Source organism: Eptatretus burgeri, chromosome 8 (genome assembly GCF_056783735.1).
Source record: "Eptatretus burgeri isolate ZD-2024b chromosome 8, Ebu_testis_v1, whole genome shotgun sequence".
NCBI classification, from domain to species: Eukaryota; Metazoa; Chordata; class Myxini; order Myxiniformes; family Myxinidae; genus Eptatretus; species Eptatretus burgeri.
The window spans coordinates 26,087,762-26,101,512 of record NC_140968.1 but is presented as its reverse complement, the minus strand read 5'-3'; the positions used below and the strand labels follow the sequence as shown (position 1 = coordinate 26,101,512).

At 42.5% G+C, this 13,751-nt stretch overlaps 1 long non-coding RNA gene across 1 annotated transcript in view; it reads right to left on the bottom strand.

The window, feature by feature from the left end:
• Positions 1-218: 218 nt before the first annotated feature.
• The window catches only part of LOC147021366 (uncharacterized), a 14,555-nt gene continuing 1,022 nt past the window's right edge, over positions 219-13,751 (bottom strand). The window contains exons 1-3 of the long non-coding RNA XR_015060772.1: positions 12,671-13,751; positions 7,499-7,692; positions 219-518 (exon numbers count right to left, since the gene is read on the bottom strand). The exon at positions 12,671-13,751 is cut by the window's right edge and continues 1,022 nt beyond it. This is a non-coding gene — a long non-coding RNA (uncharacterized LOC147021366). The remainder of the gene's footprint in view (positions 519-7,498; positions 7,693-12,670) is intronic.

Below are 13,751 nucleotides of genomic sequence, written 5' to 3'. Positions count from 1 at the left end.
CATTTGGCAGTTCAACCATGGGATGAGCTGATAAACATTCAGCAAAATAATTAAATATACCATTCGAGATGGGGAATCCCCCGCCATTGAATGAAAAAGGTCATACATATTCCAGATAATGAGGGAGGTGAATTGGAAACAAGACACCATTTGGTCATCATCTCAAAAAAGTTCCCCAGGGGTGAGGAACGTATTCACCAAAAATAATTGAAATCAGATAAGCTTTTTTCCATTTATTACAAAAAACATTTTTTTCAAGATGGCCACCCCAGTCGGCCATTTTGGATCCGGCCACGCCCAAAATCAATTGGGTTCTTCCTTTTCAGGTGATACATGTGTGACTCAAATTTCCAATCGATATGGCAAACAGTTTATGAGTTATCACACTCACAGCTATAAATGTTGACGTCCGGACGGATGGAAGGACGGACGGACGGACGGACAGCCGGACGACCTGGGTGACAACGATATCCCCCTTCCACCACGCGGCGGGGGATAAAAGCTGCAATAAGCGTCCACTTTTGGTGGGAAGGATAAAATGACACATTCATCGCAAAAGTTGCAGTGTTGTCAACAAGGTCACCCTGTTTCAATGCAGAGAGCAAGACCTTTTTTCATAGTAAGATATTCCTTTTATCAATATGTAGGTCAAAAGACTCTTGGGAAAAGGGAAACATTACCAACATCCAATTTGACTACAGTGCAAAAATTAATTATAAAATACCAGCAACAATTCAACAAGTGAGTATTATTGAGAATCGATGAATATAATTATTTTTCTTCCTCAACATCATGCGTAAATTCATTACTGTACATCATGTGTGACTTCATTACTGCACATCATGCGTGACTTCATTACTGCGCATCATGCGTGACTTCATTACTATACATCATGCGTGACTTCATCACTGTACATCATGTGTGACTTCATTACTGTACATCATGTGTGACTTCATTACTGTACATCATGTGTGACTTCATCACTGTACATCATGTGTGACTTCATTACTGTACATCATGTGTGACTTCATTACTATACATCATGCATGACTTCATTACTATACATCATGCGTGACTTCATTACTGCGCATCATGCGTGACTTCATTACTATACATCATGCGTGACTTCATCACTGTACATCATGTGTGACTTCATTACTGTACATCATGTGTGACTTCATCACTGTACATCATGTGTGACTTCATTACTGTACATCATGTGTGACTTCATTACTATACATCATGCGTGACTTCATTACTATACATCATGCGTGACTTCATTACTGCGCATCATGCGTGACTTCATTACTATACATCATGCGTGACTTCATCACTGTACATCATGTGTGACTTCATTACTGTACATCATGCGTGACTTCATCACTGTACATCATGTGTGACTTCATTACTGTACATCATGTGTGACTTCATCACTGTACATCATGTGTGACTTCATTACTGCACATCATGCGTGACTTCATTGCTATACATCATGCGTGACTTCATTACTATACATCATGCGTGACTTCAGTACTGTACATCATGCGTGACTTCATTACTGTACATCATGTGTGACTTCATTACTGTACATCATGCGTGACTTCATTACTATACATCATGCGTGACTTCATCACTGTACATCATGCGTGACTTCATTACTATACATCATGCGTGACTTCATCACTGTACATCATGTGTGACTTCATTACTGTACATCATGTGTGACTTCATTACTGTACATCATGTGTGACTTCATTACTGTACATCATGTGTGAATCCATTATTGTACATCATGCGTGACTTCATTTCTGTACATCATGTGTGAATCCATTATTGTACATCATGCGTGACTTCATTTCTGTACATCATGTGTGAATCCATTACTGGGCATCAAGTTTGCCTTCATGATTGTACATCATGTGTGACTGTTACTGTACATCACCCGTTAATTCATTACTGTACATCATGTGTGACTTCATTACTGCACATCATGCGTGACTTCATTACTGCGCATCATGCGTGACTTCATTACTATACATCATGCGTGACTTCATCACTGTACATCATGTGTGACTTCATTACTGTACATCATGCGTGACTTCATCACTGTACATCATGTGTGACTTCATTACTGTACATCATGTGTGACTTCATCACTGTACATCATGTGTGACTTCATTACTGCACATCATGCGTGACTTCATTACTATACATCATGCGTGACTTCATTACTATACATCATGCGTGACTTCAGTACTGTACATCATGCGTGACTTCATTACTGTACATCATGTGTGACTTCATTACTGTACATCATGCGTGACTTCATTACTATACATCATGCGTGACTTCATCACTGTACATCATGCGTGACTTCATTACTATACATCATGCGTGACTTCATCACTGTACATCATGTGTGACTTCATTACTGTACATCATGTGTGACTTCATTACTGTACATCATGTGTGACTTCATTACTGTACATCATGTGTGAATCCATTATTGTACATCATGCGTGACTTCATTTCTGTACATCATGTGTGAATCCATTATTGTACATCATGCGTGACTTCATTTCTGTACATCATGTGTGAATCCATTACTGGGCATCAAGTTTGCCTTCATGACTGTACATCATGTGTGACTGTTACTGTACATCACCCGTTAATTCATTACTGTACATCATGTGTGACTTCATTACTGCACATCATGCGTGACTTCATTACTGTACATCATGTGTGACTTCATTACTGTACATCATGTGTGACTTCATTACTGTACATCATGTGTGACTTCATTACTATACATCATGCATGACTTCATTACTATACATCATGCGTGACTTCATTACTGCGCATCATGCGTGACTTCATTACTATACATCATGCATGACTTCATCACTGTACATCATGTGTGACTTCATTACTGTACATCATGTGTGACTTCATCACTGTACATCATGTGTGACTTCATTACTGTACATCATGTGTGACTTCATTACTATACATCATGCGTGACTTCATTACTATACATCATGCGTGACTTCATTACTGCGCATCATGCGTGACTTCATTACTATACATCATGCGTGACTTCATCACTGTACATCATGTGTGACTTCATTACTGTACATCATGTGTGACTTCATCACTGTACATCATGTGTGACTTCATTACTGCACATCATGTGTGACTTCATTACTATACATCATGCGTGACTTCATTACTGCGCATCATGCGTGACTTCATTACTATACATCATGCATGACTTCATCACTGTACATCATGTGTGACTTCATTACTGTACATCATGTGTGACTTCATCACTGTACATCATGTGTGACTTCATTACTGTACATCATGTGTGACTTCATTACTATACATCATGCGTGACTTCATTACTATACATCATGCGTGACTTCATTACTGCGCATCATGCGTGACTTCATTACTATACATCATGCGTGACTTCATTACTATACATCATGCGTGACTTCATCACTGTACATCATGTGTGACTTCATTACTGTACATCATGTGTGACTTCATCACTGTACATCATGTGTGACTTCATTACTGCACATCATGTGTGACTTCATTACTATACATCATGCGTGACTTCATCACTGTACATCATGTGTGACTTCATTACTGTACATCATGCGTGACTTCATCACTGTACATCATGTGTGACTTCATTACTGTACATCATGTGTGACTTCATTACTGTACATCATGTGTGACTTCATTACTGTACATCATGTGTGAATCCATTATTGTACATCATGCGTGACTTCATTTCTGTACATCATGTGTGAATCCATTATTGTACATCATGCGTGACTTCATTTCTGTACATCATGTGTGAATCCATTACTGGGCATCAAGTTTGCCTTCATGACTGTACATCATGTGTGACTGTTACTGTACATCACCCGTTAATTCATTACTGTACATCATGTGTGACTTCATTACTGCACATCATGTGTGACTTCATTACTGTACATCATGTGTGACTTCATTACTGTACATCATGTGTGACTTCATTACTATACATCATGCATGACTTCATTACTATACATCATGCGTGACTTCATTACTGCGCATCATGCGTGACTTCATTACTATACATCATGCATGACTTCATCACTGTACATCATGTGTGACTTCATTACTGTACATCATGTGTGACTTCATCACTGTACATCATGTGTGACTTCATTACTGTACATCATGTGTGACTTCATTACTATACATCATGCGTGACTTCATTACTATACATCATGCGTGACTTCATTACTGCGCATCATGCGTGACTTCATTACTATACATCATGCGTGACTTCATCACTGTACATCATGTGTGACTTCATTACTGTACATCATGTGTGACTTCATCACTGTACATCATGTGTGACTTCATTACTGCACATCATGTGTGACTTCATTACTATACATCATGCGTGACTTCATTACTGTACATCATGTGTGACTTCATTACTATACATCATGCGTGACTTCATCACTGTACATCATGTGTGACTTCATTACTGTACATCATGCGTGACTTCATTACTATACATCATGCGTGACTTCATCACTGTACATCATGCGTGACTTCATTACTATACATCATGCGTGACTTCATCACTGTACATCATGCGTGACTTCATTACTATACATCATGCGTGACTTCATCACTGTACATCATGTGTGACTTCATTACTGTACATCATGTGTGACTTCATTACTGTGCATCATGTGTGACTTCATTACTGTACATCATGTGTGACTTCATTACTGTACATCATGTGTGAATCCATTATTGTACATCATGCGTGACTTCATTTCTGTACATCATGTGTGAATCCATTACTGGGCATCAAGTTTGCCTTCATGACTGTACATCATGTGTGACTGTTACTGTACATCACCCGTTAATTCATTATTGTACATCATGTGTGACTTCATTACTGCACATCATGCATGTCTTCATGGTGGTTCCACTTTTTTTTCTCCCTCAATTTTGGTGGTGCCATCATCTGGATTGAGTTCAAATACTCTTCTGAATCACCTCCAGCTTTAACTGTGACAATAGTCTCTTCCACCTCATCAACTCAAGGACTTCGTCAATCAGAAATCGGGTTCATTTTTTCGAACATACTTCACTCCACCAGCTCACGAAACCCACTTGCAGATCCAATGAGAAGAATTTCAATCAATATCGAATCAAATCCTGTCCTCAAAACATTTACTGTCATCATTATTTGAAATTTCTCTTCTCATTGCGATACCTGAAGGAAGGTTCCTTTCCATGTTTCTCGAACCTTGGTTTTTCATTTCACTCCAGCATTCATCCATCCACTCTTCAGTTATTCCAGTACCAGAAGCAAACAGCAACAATGACTGCATTCTGCCCTCCCGGACCTGCAGTCTCACAGTCATTGTGTTGTACTTCAGTTGGTTGTCCGTACTATTTGATTCAGGAGGACACAGTACAAGCCGATGAAACCTTAGCTGCTCCTGTGTGAAGCGGGGCCATCGCCGTAAAATACAAAACACACAGGAAATGGCGCTTTGTGTTGAGGCGCGGCGGTGATGGTCAAGTTTAACCCTCGACCAGTCAAAGATCCCCGGGGGGTTAAACATGGTAAGGTAAATCTTGGGCTTATTTGCTGTCTCTCTCCTGTCTCTCCCTTTCTCTTTCCTCCTGCCTGCTCCTCTCTCTCCCCTCCCACCTTCCCCCTCTCTCTCTCTCCCCCTATTCCCACTCTCCCCCTCCACCCCCACCCTCCACCAACATCCCTCTTTCCCCACCCCCATCTGTCTGCCCCCAATCTTAGTATTTTCCTGTGGTATCTAAGGACATCTCTACTCATGTCTCACAAACTTCTCCTGTCACAGCCAACATGTGGCCCTCAATTGAGTTCTGTCATCCCCTCTTCCTGTCCACGCTGGAGTTTCTCAAGGCAGTGTTCTGGGCCCTGTTCTTATTCTGCTTTTCATCAATGATCTCTCTGACTATGGAAAATCCTCTTTATCACTTTGCTGATGACTCCACCCTCTACCATACCATCTTTCATCCCTCATATCGGCAAGCAGCGGCCACTTCACTCTCTGCAGGTCTGGATAAAATCACAATCTGGTCCAACACGTGGAACATGTCTTTCAATCCTCAACCCCCCCCCACCACTCCCCCAATTTACTTTCTCAACAATCCTCTTGAAGAAGTCCTTCAATTCAAGCTTCTGGGTCTCACTGTCTGCCATGATCTTTCCTGGGAAAGCCACATTTCCAAGCTGGCGTCCAAAGCCAGACCTCAACTGGGCATCCTCCATTGTGCAAAGTCCTTCTTTGGCACACCTGAGCTCTTGACCACATAAAAGGCGTTCGCCTGCAGCCTGATGGAGTGCTGTTCTCCCCACTGGGGAGAGCTGTTATACGTACTGTGTGTTAGCTCTCACCTTTCTCGGCTTCACGCTGTGGAAACGAAGGCATTTCGGATCATTGGTATCTCCCGCGATTAGGCTGAATCTGTGGCTCTCTCACTGTCTCACCGCAGGCAGGTCGGTGGTCTCTCTGTCTTCTCCAGTCCCCTCTCCGGCCTCGCACCCTCTGCTCAGTTTGAGATATGTCCCCCCCCCCCATATTTCCGCAGGGTGCTCAAGGTCCATCAGCAACATCCTTCTGGTAAAACTACCAAAACCAAGAATCGCTGCTCACCTTCATTCTTTCATTCCTATCTTTTCCCACCTTTGGAACAAACTCCCACACTTATCAATCCCACTCTTCCCTCCAGGTCTTCAAAACAGCTGTTCACCACCACCTCTTATCATCCCACATCCAAAAGCATGATCTTTTTTTTTTATCCCCGCTAATCCACCCCAAACCCACCTCCTTCAAATTCCCTGCTTTGCTACCTGAAATTCCCTGTAGTGTCCATCTTTACACCTGTGTACCCTGCCCCATCCCTCTCCTTTCCACAGATCTCCTCATCTCTGTTCCACACAGTGTTTTTTCCTTCCCTCTCCCACCCATCTTGTCTCCTGCTCCCCTTGTTGTATGTTCTATGTGTTAGCTCTCATATGATCCTCAATAGTGCACACCAAAAAAAGGGAAGCGATGGGTGATATTTGCTGGAATATTCAGAGAGAAAATGTTATGCTTTATGAACAACACACGCACGCACACTCACACTTGGCCGATATTGCCAATTTTTCGGGAATTGACAGATTGGAGTTGGTGTGGTTATCGACTGCAACACGTACTGTATACAACCCAAATACATTGACTCGCTTTCACCCTTGTTTTGGGGGAATTTCAACAATTTTTTTTAATTTAATCAGTTGCATTATAGACGTTTCAAGATGTGCATAAACATTACTATGTATAAACAGCTGCCAATCGTCATGTGATGGGTAAAAAAAAAATTGGCTCTGCCATTCAGAAAACATGGCGATATGGCAAACGGCTCGGCAATCAGCTTTGAAACTCACAAAGAGAAACTTCGAACGATTCTGAAGCAAGCCCAGTTCATGTGAAGATAACCAACCGCTCGAGAAACATCCACGAGGACAAAAGAGAACGCGATCACTCGTACGCTGCTGAGGTTAAAAGATAAAACCTCCTGTTCCTGGACGTCTGTTCCTCCATCCTCGCCACACCAAGTTTGTGTGTCACCCGAGCATACCTTGGTGATGTATTGCAAAAGGATTAATTATTGACGTCATATGTTCAAGTTGTACCCATCTCCATTCAAGCATCAGTTAAATTAATTTTTTCACATTTAAAAAGTAATGGTTGGTTTCCCACTAAGCTTGTTTAATCACCGGGTGAGAGCAAACACGGCATGTTCCAAGTTCCGCATGGATAAAGGACACAAAATGGAGAAACACAAAATGGAGAACCACAAAGGCTTACATTTCACATATAATTCTTTCAACGTGGAATTAAAGCGAAAACAAAAAATTACAAAATGCAATTCAAAGATACATCAATCCAAGAAAACACAAAATGTCGGCAAACGCTCTTCACAGCTCAAACCAACATGAACGAACTCAGAACACGAAGTCAATGGAAGTTTTTTTGGTTCATGAGTCAGTAAGTTCACGAGTCAGTAAGTGACCACTATATTCGTTATTGGTGTGTGTCTGTCTGTCTGTCTGTCCCGAGCATAGCCCTGTGGGTTTTGATCCGATCCTGATAAAATTTTGGTGGGAGGTTTAGATCATCATCTAGTTGTGTTTTCCTGAGAATGGGCGTGGTGCGCCCATTATGGGCGGAGCCACGCCCCAAAAAACATGTTTTTTAGGGGGGAACCGATTTTAATTTGCATCTTCTCCGAGGGGGTTTGTCGAATCTGGCAGGGGTTTCGGTATTTGGTTAGTCCAATGGCACCTGCATAGCCCCACGGAGCTCGATTTTTCATTTTCGTCCCAAGGTCAAGGTCACAAGGTCACGAACTTAGAAAATTGCGAATTTTGACATAAAAATCATACGACCGCCAAAACTTTTTTTTTTTGCATACATTGTCGAGGCTCGTATGAGAGCTAACACATAACTCACAGCAAGGGAGTATGAGACAAGAGGGGCGGGAGTGGGAGGGACAAAACAGTGGGGAACAGACACATTAGGTGAACTGTGGAAGGGAGAGGGATGGGGATGGGACGGGGAACATGGCGAAGAGAAGATGGACATTTCAGGGACTTTCAGGAAGGAAAGCAGGGGAATTGAAGGAAGTGGGCTTGGGTGGATTATCGGGGGTAGAAAAGATCGAGGATTTGGATGGGGGAAGATAAGAGGTGGTGGAGAACAGCTGTTTTGAAAGCCTGGAGGGAAGAATGGGAAAGAATAGAGTGAGGAAGTTTATTCCAAAGGCGGGAAAAAATAGGAATGAAAGAGTGAAGATGAGCAGTGATTCGTGATTTTGGTAGTTTTACCAGAAGGGGGTTGTTGGCGGACCTTGAGCGCCCTGTGGAAATGTGGTGGGGGCAAATCGCAGAGAGAGCAGGGGGGGGGCAAGGTTGGAGAGGAGTCGGTAGAAGACAGAAAGACCACCGACCAACCTGCGGTGATTGAGTGAGAGGCCCAAAGACTCAGCTTCATTGCGGGAGATGCCGATGATCTTAAATGCCCTGGTTTCGACAGCGTGAAGCCGAGAAAGGTGGGAGGCAGGAGCACCAGCCCAGAGGGGAGAGCAGTACTCCATCAGGCTATGGACAAAAGCTTTGTAAGTGGTCAGGAGCTCAAGAGGGCTGAGGAAGGACTTAGCACGACGGAGGATTCCCAGTCGGCGACTGGCTTTTGAGGCGAGGTTGGAAATGTGACTTTCCCAGGAAAGGTCATGGCAGATAGTGAGACCCAGAAGCTTGAAAGAAAAGACTTCTTCCAGAGGATTGTTGAGAAAGTGGATGGGGGGGTTTCTAAACGGTCCTTTCGAAGAGACATAGTGAGAGTGTGAGATTTGTCTGGATTGAAAGACATGTTCCACGTGTTGGATCAGTTTGTGATTTTATCCAGATCTGCAGTGAGCGAAGAAGCTGCTGCTTGCCGGTCTGAGGGATGACCGATGGTATGGCAGAGGGTGGAGTCATCGGCAAAGAGAAATAGAGGATTTTCCAGAGAGTCGGAGAGATCATTGATGAAAACCAGAAAAAGAACAGGGCCCAGAATGCTACCTTGAGGAACTCCAGCCTGCACAGGAAGAGGGGATGAAAGAACTCCATTTAGGGCCACACGTTGACTGCGACAGGAGAGGAAGTCTGCGAGCCATGAGTGGAGATGGCCTTGAATACCATGGGAAGAGAGTTTGGTGAGTAGTGCAGGGTGCCAGACTGTGTCAAAAGCACATGATATGTCCAGGGATACGGCTGGATTTCCTGTCTGGCATTGAGGACCTCCATCCATTGATGGGAGAGCAGAAGCAAAAGGATGACAAACTTTGAGAGCGAGGATGACAATATTTTTTTATGCATAATCTTGAGGTCATTCCCCACCTAAAGTCTTGAAACCATTTTGCTCTATCTCGAACACCTTGCCCGTGGCACCCCCTTCAAGTGTGTTTTTACCCTGATTTCATCAAAGTATGGATAATCCGAGGAGTGCGAAATGCCCTATAGCCTATATGACGTTACATTGTTCCTGAAATGTTCCAGAGGAAGTTTGGCACCAAAGGTCATAATCCTTGACCTTTGAAGTTCACAAAGGTCAAATTTTCAAAGTTGTGGGAATCGAACCGGGTTTTCGACCTTCTTCGACGAACTAACTCCAATAAGCTATAGCACGTATCCTGTTTCCTTATTTTAATGTCCACAACATTGTTTTGTGACCTATAAAGGTTATGCAAAGATCAATTTTGAAATCCTTGACCTTTGACCTTTAAAGTTCACAAAGGTCAAATTTTCAAAGTTGTGGGAATCGAACCGGGTTTTCAACCTTCTTCGACAAACTAACTCCAATAACCTATAGCACGTATCCTGTTTCCTTATTTTAATGTCCACAACATTGTTTTGTGACCTTTAAAGGTCAAATTTTGAAAGTTGTTGAACGAAACTGGGTTTTCGACATTTTGCGGCTAATAACCTGTCACCTGTACCACATCATGTTAATCATTTTTATAACTTGGTCAAAAATTATCACATTGTCTCATCCTTGACTTCTGAAACGATCGACATCATCAAATACCGCTCGTGAACCATTCCCGTCTCCAGACTTGTTTATTTTTATTTTCATGTATGAATTTCGAAGTGATGGGAAGATAATGAAAACACATCGCAAAAAAAGTGAAATTAAACGATGTCGTGTAAAAATAAAATTGTACAACATTTTCAGCCGGCGAGGCACCCATCGTGAAGCTTGGTCGATGAGATGTGCACGTTATTTTTATATATGTGTATCTATGTATTGATCATGAAGTGATGGGTCATATAATGATCACGAAGAACAAAACGATAATGTCGTGGAAAATAAAATGTCACATTTTCAGCGAGCCAGCCACCGCCTATTTCACCGCAGAACAAAACGTAACCAACAATACACTCGAGTGTCCCCAAATTTTGTTCAAGTCAATCGACATGCAGTATTCAGTCACAGTGTAAATATTGTAGAGCGCTTGCCAAGTGGCTTAAGCACTCCAACGAAATGGTCGATAAGAAACGGCTCACTTCGCATGCGAATAGCAAACACCGAACCATCTTGTGAAAATAAACACATCCTGGAGATGCCCAAAATATCAAATATGTCCGAATTGGACAAATTAACACTTTTGTTAGGAATCGGAACTGTTTGTAAGTTCGATTCTAGAGCTTAAATTTTGTTATTCCGCTTGGTTTAAGAGATTCGCGAGGTTATCGCATGTGAAAAATGAAACAGGACCACGGATGCTGCCTTCTCCGGGCATTTTTTAGCATTGCAATGTACCCAGTGATTCGCAGCTCTGATGAACGCATTCGATAATTTGAGTGAGGAAGGTGATGGGACTGTTAAGGACTGACGGTTTTGTTATGAATTTAAACCGGCTTCCCTTGAGCGTAGCAAGTGTGAATCCAACTCAGTGAGCCGATTGGAGGGTTGCAACAGTCGCTGAATGTGCAAGTATGCATTGAGGCAGGTTTTGCAGGTAGATAGCATGGGTTTTAAATGCTCCCACCCGGTTAAGAAGAAAATGTCGCTGTTTGGGCATGTTTTATCACCCTTCCCTTCCCCTCCACTCACACTGCCTCATCTTCCCCTCCCCTCATGCCACCTTTCCTTACCCTCATGCCACCTTCCCTTCCCCTCGCGCCTCTTTCCCTCCTCCCAAAACCATTCTCCTCTCCACCCCTTAGGACATCTCCAGGCAGTCTCCACATAGCCCATTTCATGAAATTCTGTACTACCCCCCCCCCAAAGTCTCACTATCAAACGCAAGTCCAGAACCCCCAGTCCTCATGCTTACCTACTTTCAAACCCCTCTCCCCCTCTTCCTCATCCCTCCTAGGTCCCCCACCCTCATCAGTCCAAACAACTTACCTGGCACAGAAACCACCCTGATGTTGGTTTCCATCTTAGATGGATAACCACATTTTCCCCCCCAAAAAATTTCCCTCCAGCATCTGCAGGGAAGCTATACATTTTGAAACCCTTCTTTGATCGATTGTTGCATCCAATAGCACAGCATCTTGTCATTTAAAAATAGGGGCAAGACCCCTGGTAGAATAATGATACTGAGGAGGAAGTCAACGTTGGACATAATTTGCAAAATATACCAATGTTATAGCAAATACCTATTTTGGGGGACAACTCCCCACCATAAACCCTGATATTTTTTGTTTGTTTGTTTAGTCGTGAACAAACTTTGGTTCAGATTCTGTGCCAGGAACAAAACGGGTGATGAAGGTTGTGGTCAAGTTTCATAGAATCATGTGAGTGTGGACAAACTACATTCCAGGTAAGCAAAAAAAAAAAAAAAAAAAAAAGAATGATGAGCTATTGAATATCGTGTGCTCAATGAAAACAAAATGGTGCCCAAGACCCACATGACCTGGGGTGAGTTCAGTTACGAGCAGAGTACTCACCAAGTGGCTTAAGCACTCAAGCAAACATTCAAAACCGTTAAGGAACAGCTGGCTTGGCAAGCACAAGCTAGCTGCTTCATAACTGAATACACCACAGAAGTTTTCAGGATTCACCTTGTCGCTACTCCTAGTATGTACCGTACAAGGATTCGAGGGTGGAGGGTTGAGAGAATCTTGAGAAGATGAAGGAAATATAAACCTGCAAATGAAAGAGCAATATCTGAATGATGGTGATGATGATGATGATGGAGATTGTTGTGCAGGTGTTGGTGATGGTGAAGGTGGTATCGAGTCAAACAACCTTCCATACACAATATGAAGAAAGCACCCAACACTATTCCATTTTGACCTATAATCTTTAAGTTTCCATCGTTATAAAAGCAAATAATCATGGGATATTTAATTATAACACCAACCAAAGCAGACTGCAGAAGATGTAATTTATAAAGTTTAATTCTACTTTAATCTCATGAAACAATGCAAAGTGAAATTTCAAGGAAAACATTGCATTTCAAAAAGAGGAAGTAAAAGCACTTTGTATTTACAAAAGAAGAACTGACAAACAGCACTGTGACCATGACGTCATAATCCGCACTCCCTCATGCCACCCCTAGTGGCGTAACTGGAGGTTGGCGATTCGAAACGTTCTTCACAGTGAACATCCAGGTAAATAACAAGCATCCAGTCTGAGGTGTATGTATATATATATATATGCATATATGCATATACATATATATACACATTCATATCTAATGATCCACAAAATCTCGAACAAAAGTGCACACAGTTGAGGACCAAGTGTGGGAGGAGGCACGACCACTTGAAACACGTGGTCCGACACAAACAAATGAATCCAAACAAAACTGCTTGAAATGGAATAACGAACAAATGTGAAAAACAAATAAAAATTTAATTTTCAAGAACAAATACATTGAAATTTTATTACTAAATTCAGGATCCCTGTTTGTTAGACCATCTCTTCCCTTCCCAGCCCCACAGCAACCGTCAAGCCCTCAAAGCTCCTTTCACCCACCAACCCCTCTCTAAATCTCCCATCCCCACTGCCCTTTGACGGAAAATCCAATCCAAACACCTCCCTCCCCCCCAAATCCTCCCTCCCCTCCCTCCTCCAACCTCCACCACTTCCAACCCCCCTTCCCCTCCTATAGACACAACTGAAGGCACTGAGGGTAGA